The sequence below is a fragment of the Drosophila grimshawi genome, unplaced genomic scaffold (genome assembly GCF_018153295.1).
Source record: "Drosophila grimshawi isolate 15287-2541.00 unplaced genomic scaffold, ASM1815329v1 contig_44, whole genome shotgun sequence".
Taxonomy (NCBI): domain Eukaryota; kingdom Metazoa; phylum Arthropoda; class Insecta; order Diptera; family Drosophilidae; genus Drosophila; species Drosophila grimshawi.
In genome coordinates, this window is record NW_025063240.1 from 13183090 (window position 1) to 13192780 (window position 9691).

Here is a 9691-nt window from a genome sequence, read left to right on the forward strand (position 1 = left end):
CACAACAAATGACGCCAACACTCGACAAAAAAAAAAAAGAAAAAAAGAATCAACTGCAACTGCAGCTGAGCTCAGCTTTAAGCCAACTATGAGTTGGCCTGGCCAACCTTTCCAATTGTCATAATTGTAATCGCTGTCATTTTCTGCTCGTGTCGGGGCGCTAAATTCTATTAGTTTACAGTTTACATTTAATATGCATTGAAATATGACATTTCAAGACATCCGAGCGTCTCGACTCAGTCTGTAAATGTATCCATATCTGTATCTGTATCTATATCAGTAACTGTTTGTGTGTTCGCATTGTGTGACATGTCAAAGTCGCAGTCACAATCACAGCGGTGGCTGTTGTCGCCCGCGTGATACTTTACACACACAATAAATCAAAGTGTGTTTTACAACAAAAAAAAAACCATTGCAATTTTTCAGTAAGAGAAAAAATGTTTATAAGCTTAGTGCATGAGAGAAAAAACTACATAGATATTCATATTATAGCTTATGGATGAGTGGCCAAGCAGTGATGTAACTCAAAATTGCCTCATGATTGATTCAAATTTATGATGTAAAAGTCAGTTTTTAATGTTACAAGTCGATCAATTTATGCATGCGAGCAGAAAGGAATATAAATACTTTTAAGTTTAAGTTTTATGCTTGTATTATGCTTAATTGAAAGCAAGATATTATATTTCAAAAGTTATATATTCACCTTGATATAAGAAAATTTATCAAACACTCTTGGTCGGATTTCATCAAGGATAGATTGTCACAATTTTCTATTAAAACATTTTTTAAATAAAATTATGTGTAGTTTTTTAATAGTTATATAATCCTTTGTTCAACTCGAAAGTGTTCTTTTATGAGTTTTGATTTAATCGCTCGTTTTAATTGATTTGCGTTCCAAGCTGATCAAGTTCAACGATTAGAGCTCTAACTTCAACCATAAGTGGTTTTATGAGCTGGCACCAATTTTGACACTCTCTCTCTAAGTTTACACGCAAGATCAATGGCAACAATCTGGGCTTTAACTTGGCCGACAAGTTGACAACAACCTGACGGCCAGTGAGACTCTTGGGCGCTATAGGGCATATACTATATCCATGAATAATGCAGTGATGTCAGCGTAGAAAAACAAACACAACCTATGCAAGATCGTATGGCAGAGATACAGAGATACTTACATACATATATGCACATATATATATATATATATATATATATATATATAAATATACGTATGTCACCAGTTGGAGCCCTATCTAAATTTCAATCATAATTTCGCTGGATGCGGAAAACACTTGACATGGATATCGAAAATACACACACATGCATACATATGCTTGTTTGGCTAAGAGGCGATTAAAGCCCACGCCGAAGAGAGCTTTTGTTTGCCCTTTGCAGGGGGAAGAAGTGGCTTCCATCTATGCCAAAGATTTCAATGTGCGCATTATGCAAATTAGTGGCCAGCAAGTTGAAAGAACTTGCCACAGTGATCGGCTATCGATTGTATCTGTCTCTCAGGCTGTTGTTGCTGTTGTTTCCGAGCTTCGATCAATAAAAATTATGTTAATTAAATGCCATTTCATTGATGGAACATAAAAATCCACACGCCACGCATGTTCTCAAGCCAAAGACCCAAATACCCGACACGGAGAAACTCTTGAGTTCATTCACAAAAATATAAACGCTTTGATGTACACACGTATGTGTGTTTGTATGTGTGTGTGTGTGTGTATTTGTATATTTTGCTGTGCTGTGTTTAGTTGCTGGTTTCGAGGCGCTCCTAAACATGCCCGTTAACAAATTCTTACGCAGCATAAAAATACTTTTAGAGGCTGCGGGGGCCTCCAGCTGCGCCTGAACTTGGCCAACTTTGTCAGTGACTCACTCTGGACACAGCCGCTATGGCCAGGAGATGAGACAAGTAAAAGTGTGCCAAGTGGCCAAGCAGCAAGGTGGCCAAGAGCCAGCAACAACAGAGACTTGTTCGATCGCAACGGAAGTTTATTTGCCCGCATTTTTTTTAGCTATATGAAGGTCACGTTTTTTGTGCACTTTTGCCAACCTCAATCAATCAGAGCCTAATGAGCCAACAGACAGTTGAGGAGAATGAGAGAGAGATAGAGGAACAGGGTTATAAGATGAAAGATCTGCTGCAATTCCAGCAGCTAAGAAACTTTTCAGCTGCAATTTCACTACTGTGATTCTTAGCCTTTGAAGTGCTATTAAAATTTTGATTTATGTTTTATGAACTCTTATACCTGCATAATAAATCATCTGAAGTGCAGAAACTGGTAGCCAGTTTTTTCTTGATGCCAACCATTGCGGTTTAGTTAAGAAGTTAGTACTTGACATTTATCTATACATATGTGATTGAACTGTCTATCTGTATACTGGAAATATTGAGCACAATATAGAAATATTTTTAAGTTCCACAAGAATTTTCAAAAGATCAAACCATGATCAAAAAACTTAAAGAAATTTTACGGTTCTTGCTGACATACAAAATAATATTAGGGTTGGGAATGGTGTCAGATCTAACACTCATTAACTAATAGGATTACTCCTGTCCTTATTCAATTGGTGCCGTTGGCTACATCTAATAGCAAAATAAATGTGATTTTAAATAATACTTTCGTGTGCTTTTAGTATTATATTATTATGCACTTCAGTCTGAAGTTTAAACACTGCTTAACATAAGTAGTATCATGCCCTCTAATCAGTCTGTTATCTTACATTCGTTAGCTGTAAAAGATATTCTACTTTAGCAGCTGCAACAGATGTTTATCTCTAGCTGGGATCAGTTTCAGACTCACATCTTGCTCTCTTATGTGAGGCAGATTGTATAACAAAAGCGCGTCAAGGCAAAATAGCGACACTCACGTTGTCGTTGCCGGTGTCTCGAACTCGTTAATATGTCGCCTTTTAAATTGCCTCACATTGAAAAACAGAAAAAAATATATATAAAAAAAAGTCGATGTTGGGCTAGTTTTCGCTTTAGCTTTTATCTGGCCATGTCAACGAGGCAAAGCGGACGGTAAGCGGCTCCTGTGGCAAGCAGCAGCAGCTAGCTGCTTCCAACAACGGGCAACAACCACTGGACAGCAGTTGCAGCCTGGTGTTGATCAAACGTAAATGTCAAACCGAATGACAGTTTGACAAATATTGACGACGCGTCGAGCGACGCACAACTGTAGACTAGAGACTCGAGACTAGAGAGTAGATTGTTGCCCGCAGCTCACGACTTGGTTGAAATGGTAGCTCCTGCGGCGATAAGGCAGCAAGTGAGTGAGCTCCCCATAGGGTAATTAGTATTTAAGCTAAAGACTTGGCCTGCACTTGCCACCGGGAGCTGCTAAATATACTTGTGTATATCTCACAGATTTCTCAAGCGGCTTTGATCTACACAGATAGCCGCCTGATCTGGTCACCTGGTCAACTGGCAACCTGGCAACCTGGCTAACAGGCAAACCTGGCAACCTGGCTACCAGGCTGTTAGCCTGCTTGGCTCTTTGCACTGAATTTAGTTGCGGTTGCCGCATCGTGGCCCACTTTGCTTGAGCGGCCGCTTTCTGATTTGTATCTGCGAGATACTCGTACTGACATGCTTTTAGCAGCATTATAAACATTTTGTCTCGCCGCTGTTTTCTTTACCTCTCCCCCTCAAAAAAAACAGATGGCGCAACATTTTTGCTACTATTTGTCATCAGAGCGCATTCCACGAATCAACAGCAACAACAACAGCGATACAAAAAATAAAACTTAATAATAATCGTATAAAAATAACTCATTCTCGGTTTGCTCTTTAATTGCTTTTGATAAATCGCCGCATAATCCGCTTAAATATTTATGTGATCATCGTTTTTTCTCTTATTTAGTTGATTTTTTTTCATTTTTATTTTTATTTTTTTTGACTAATTTTTCAGTGTACTAATTAAACAAAGGACACGCGGCAGCAAAACTTTTTAAGCTTTTTAAAAGTGACTTTTTTATGTTTTTAAGACCTCGTATAAATTGGCATTTGTGCTTGGCAGCTGGGGGCCTTGCAGCGCCTAATTAGCGTGGGCGCTGGCCACGCCCACATCATACGAATACGAGTATCTAAGTAATGACTAGGAGGGTCATCCATCATGAGGCAAATGAATCGTATCATCGAATTTCAACACCTGGCCGCACGCCGCATGCCACAACAAATTTTTCTATTAATTCGGCATTAAAAACCATTTTCAATTACAATTACAATTGCATTCAATTGAATTGAATCGAATCGCATTGAATTGAATTGGATGCGGACGCGAGCCTTGCGCCAGCCCGTTTATTGAACAATTTTTTGTATAAAAATTACAACGTTGACCATTAAATTATTAACTTGGCCAACGTTGGCGGCTAGACCAGTGCAAACCTGCTGAGCCATGTGTGCCGTCTGTCCGTCTCTCTATGCTAACTCATTAAAGCAGCTCAAACCCAAACTTCAATCCACAGCGATGCCGAAGTGGAACTCAGCGCCTCGTCTCGCCTCCTTAGTTCAATTATAAAGCAATTGAATTACTCTTTTTGAGTTGGCCAAGTGGCTTCTTTGGTCTCTGATTCACTTTGATCCCACTCGCCAATCCATCAATCAGCCACATCCAACTATTATGTAACTGAGGCTGCCAATTTTCACTGTTTTTTTCTTCTTTTTTTTGCCAAATGCGTGAGTTTTAACTTTTTTTTTGCTTTTTGCTCGAGTTAATTATGTGAAGTGTGCGGCGTGATGTGCAAGTTTTGGGAATGGAGCCTTGTATGTAAATTAGGTTAATAGTTAATTGGGTTAAATTGAGTTGAAGGTGTACGAAATGAATTATGAAATAAATGTGAGAATTGCAACTACGATTACAAAACTCTTAAGATAAATGGGAATTCTCGAATTCGTGACGCGAAGTATTAGGTTAGAACTGATTCTCGTTTCAGCCCTCTCAAAATCAGCTACGAATTGTGTATCTGGAGCTAAATGCGTGCCGCTCATAATTATTTGGGTCTTCACAGTTTATAAAAGCGAAAACGAGAAATATTAACCCCTAGTTCAAGTATTGCGTGTCTCAGCTTTATAAAAAATAAAAAAAAAACTCGCCCATCTTTCGTCCAACAATATCTATATAGATATATATATATATATATATTTATATACACAAATACATATCCGGCACGCGCGTTCTAAAAGAACATAAACTTCATTGTCGACAAAATGCGTAATTATATCGGGCTCTTCATGAGATAGTGAGTAGTATGTCGAGGCAAAAAGTCAGACGGTCATAAAAACAACCCCAGGCATTAACAATTTTGTGGCACAGTTTTAACACCTTTCTGGCCCGAAACACGCGCCAACTGCAAACAGTTTGCACAACTGGCCAACGTAACAAACCAACTGTCCAACTGGACTCGGAGCTTCTAAAATTTATGGGAAGAAAAGGGAATATAGCCGAGAAATGGGAACGAGTGGGAAACCCATAAGGAGAGTGGGCAGGGTGCAGATAAAATAGTAGAACTCTATGCATTTTTATTTTCATTTTCATTTGCTTCTTTTTTATATGTATTTTGACTCATCATTCGCCGACTGTTAACTGTGTAGAGGACACGCGACCAAGCGCATAATTTAATTTTCAAGGGTTCCCAGCTCAGCGAGGGTTGCCCGAGGGTTGTTATTGCTGTTGTTGCTGCTCTTGTCCTGTAGGACATGCGTGTGACATATGGTTAATGAAAACGTTAACTGATGACCTGTGGAACTGACTAGCACTACCACTACTGCACTCGCCACATTCGCTACTGACATTATCATTAATTAGTGGACATTAGGAGGCAGGGGAATCATCACCCACCCACCCACTCAGCTATTGCCTCGAGTGTGATAAATATGTGCCCGTTTTTAGTTTAGCAACGTTTAGTTTTGTGTTGGCATGCAACAGTCGCAATACCGCTTCCCATTCCAATTCAAGCCAACGTCCAACGTCCAACGCATCTCTATTTTTCCGTTTTTTTTTTTCAATGTGAGTCAGCTTGGCATCGTGGGCTTTTTAATGCTGCTCGTTCGCCCATGTGCGGATTGGAACCATTGAGATTTGAGTTTGAGTTCGAGTTCTTCGACGAGACACTTGGTTGTAGTAATTGCTCTTTGTTTGCCATTTGATGTCATGTTCTTGGGTTCTGTCTCGGTCTGTGTAGGCCGGCAATTGCTGGCTTTGCCTCTCCTGCTCTCAATGATTGTGCAACACGCAATTGGCAATTGCTTATGTTGTTGTTGTTGCTGTTGCTTTTGCTGTTGTCGCTGCTTCTTTCATTTGCGCTGATTTGCCGCCACCATTTGCATGGAAATGTGCAGAAAATAACGCGTGCTCTTGGCTTTGTTTATTGCCACTTCTCAGCCAGGTCGAGTGGCACAACCCCAACACCAACACCAAATGTTGCGACGCTTTTGCGTTTATTTAAGCCATATTGCGGCAAATTATTGCGGTTCCTCTTGCCAATCCAACGGATGTGCGCAATTTAGACCAAGCCAACTGTTTGAAATTATCAACTGGCTTTATTTTTGCACCCAAAATTGCAGCTATTGCACAAATTTATTTTTAAGCCATGTCCGCTATAGCTGTCAATAATATGTATTTGTTTTTGAAATTGGAATTCCTGAAATTTGTTTAACACATATTCTGAGTATGTTATTAAGATTCATTTTGAAAGCAACTATGCAAATAAATATGGTAAACGCTTTAATTTTTTGGGAATGTGCAAAGAAAAAAATATCTAAAATATTGATTGGCGTTAGGATTTGAATTTAAAACTCGTTTTTTGTTCTTCTGAGTTTTGAGTCCAGTTTCAATTAAAATAAATAAAGATCAAATATAAAAAGATCGAGAGACTTCTAAATCGAATATATATATATATATATAAATATCATATTTGAATACACATTCCAAGTTCTTGATAATGAAAGTGAAGAATTATCAGGATTTCCAATAAAATTGCTTTAATTAACTTGCCGCACATTGAGGTCTCAACTTTATTAATACTCCTGTATATACCTAGACATACACATAAATAAATATATATAATTATTGTTGCTGCGTTCAGTGGCAATCAATTTAATTGAGATTGATAGTGGGGCAACTTCCGTTTCATTACACATTACATTCCGAAGAAGAATTGTCTCGACTGGCGATAGTTGGCAGCTGATAAGCGTCTGCGTGGGCACAGGTTGCCAAATGACATACAGCATACAGCATACCGCATACAGTACACAGTACACAGAATCGAGATCTGGCTACCCTGAATATTTATGAGACGTGTAATTCTGAGTAACTCACACGATGCATCGCAGCAGCCGCTTGAGTGCCACTTGCAGCCTGGCAACCTCATCTCGCACATTTGCAGCGCATTGATTTTTGTCACTTGGGCCAGCCGATTGGCATCGCCATCGCGTGCCAGGCAATTAATCATACGGAGGCGCAACCACAACTGCATCAGACAATCCAATCCGGTAATCCATATATGCGGCAGATGAGGAGGACAGAGCAAAAGTTCAATAAGCGTACAGGAAATGGGGGCGCCTGTCCCGCATTTATTACCACTACTTACATACATAATTTGTTATGGAAAATATAATATTATTAAAATGTACACAAATGACGAATAAAAAAAACTATTATTTTCCACAACTTGCGAATATTTCGTTTAAAATGACGATTGTTCGGCGAACACAGTGATAAAGACTTGGCCAATTTACCGGGGAAAAAAGGCAACTCTATGAATTGTGATATGTCGACTTCGATGAAGTCATTATCACTATTGTTGGACGCCGTCTGGAAATTGTCCACTTTAAGCAGTATCTGCAAGCGCCGCTGACGAAGACGACTCACCATCACTGCCGACCAAGCGCAAACAGCAGAATTCCTGGTGGATGCCTCTCGAATTGTGCGCAAGCGCTCGCTGCGTCGGGGCATTATTGCAATTATTCGATCTGCTGAATGTTGGGTCTGTAAAGCATTTACATATTTAACAAGCGATTGGCAAAGACTTACCTTTCTACTAAAAACTTTCCAAGTTTTTGTCAAGCAATATTCACACATTTGCTTCGATTGTGTCAATCGGAATTGCAACCCTGAAAAACTTAAGGCAGTGGTTACTTATATTATTAGTAAGGAAATCATGAAAGGAAAGCAAGAGTGTGTATACACTTATTTCTGGTAGCTGGTTCCTAACAAAATTTCGAAATTGATGTTCCGATTCCGATTCTGAATTTCAATTGGTTTCCGATTCCGGTTTGACACCCTGATATAAACTAATAATATAAACTAAATAATACGTGATGGGAAATTTATGAAGAATTTATGTGTACATAAATTGTAGCTGTTTCACAAAAAAAGCTGTGAAAATATTTTATTCTGGATAACCTTAAATTTGTATATACGAAATTCGTAATTCGAAGCTTGTTCCGTGATGGAAGTCAGTTGTCAGAACCTTTTGTTGAGATATTGAGATTTGGCTGAAAGGCCATAAGTTTATGCATAAATGGTCATTATTTTGTCAGGCACGACTTAGCGCTTTTGACAAAGTAACTGTACATTTAGCTGGCCGGCAGCCAATTGGCCTATTGAGCCTTTTTTGCGCCTGATTATAATGCTTATTATTATGCCAACACAGCTGCAGACCATTTGTTTTCGCTCTTGTTGCTTTTGTTGTACATAGTTGTAGTTATTGTGGCTGTGACTGTTGTAGGTGTTCGGTTAAATATGCAAACAGCTTCAAATGTGTCTCGATTTGACCGAGTTCAAAGTCAAATTGGCAGCGCCAAGCTCGATTTTATTTGTATCTACCTTTTAGCCCATGCATACATACATATATATATATATATATATACATAAATATTTCGATATCGAAAAGTTCATTGCCAAATGCAGCAGCAGCAGTCGTCGCCACTGGGTCGCCAATCAACCGATCGCTCGGTCGATCAACTGCAGCTGGGTGAGTAGCATGCGCTTTGGGATTGAGTCACACGCCGGCCCCTGCCACCAACTGGCAAGCTGATCAGTTGTTGCTGAGTTGCAACAACCCCCAACCTCCAATTGCCGGCTGTTGTCGGGGCCTGGAAAACGATTCCAAGTCCAATTTGTGGGCGGCCACGGACCAAATGGGTTTTTTTTTCTCGTATACCCTTCTCAGCAGGTCTCTACAGATTTCATGTGGCAGTGGTTACATCATAAAGAGGTAAGCATTTCATATTTCATCTTAGAGCTGCTTAAATACAATCAGCAAATTTATTGATACACATAAATGAATAGACACTTGAACACTTGTTAAAGGGCATATTTACATATGCTGGCCAAGAAAAGAGTGTATTTTCACTTCGGTGCTCTTGCATTAGGCTTGCCTTTTTGTTCTTTATTTTTATTTTATTCTCAACCTTTTTTTTTCGTTATAAATTCTAACCATATTGTTTTCATTTTGTTTTTGATTTAATTTACGGTTCTCGAGTCGCTCGGACACCTTGAATAATGTTTGCCTATTTATAAATATGAATTACGAGTGTTTCTATGCAATGGATTAGAGGTGCAGAGGCCAGTCCATTGCATTTTTAATTGCTAATTAATTTCCCCGACACTCCAAAAACAATAATGCCAATAGATAAGCGAGTTTTTTCAATTACATAAGATTATACAGTCAAAGAGCT

General features: G+C 39.1%; 1 long non-coding RNA gene across 2 annotated transcripts; it reads right to left on the reverse strand.

The window, feature by feature from the left end:
• Nucleotides 1-7553: 7553 nt before the first annotated feature.
• On the reverse strand, nucleotides 7554-8350 carry LOC116806461. 2 transcript variants are annotated; one of them, XR_004365637.1, is made up of 3 exons: nucleotides 8197-8350; nucleotides 8043-8130; nucleotides 7554-7981 (listed from the first exon to the last, which is right to left on the reverse strand). It is a non-coding gene; the product is annotated as an uncharacterized LOC116806461 (long non-coding RNA). The 2 variants fall into 2 exon arrangements; XR_004365638.1 differs by having other exon boundaries at nucleotides 7554-7984.
• Between the last annotated feature and the right edge of the window lie 1341 nt (nucleotides 8351-9691).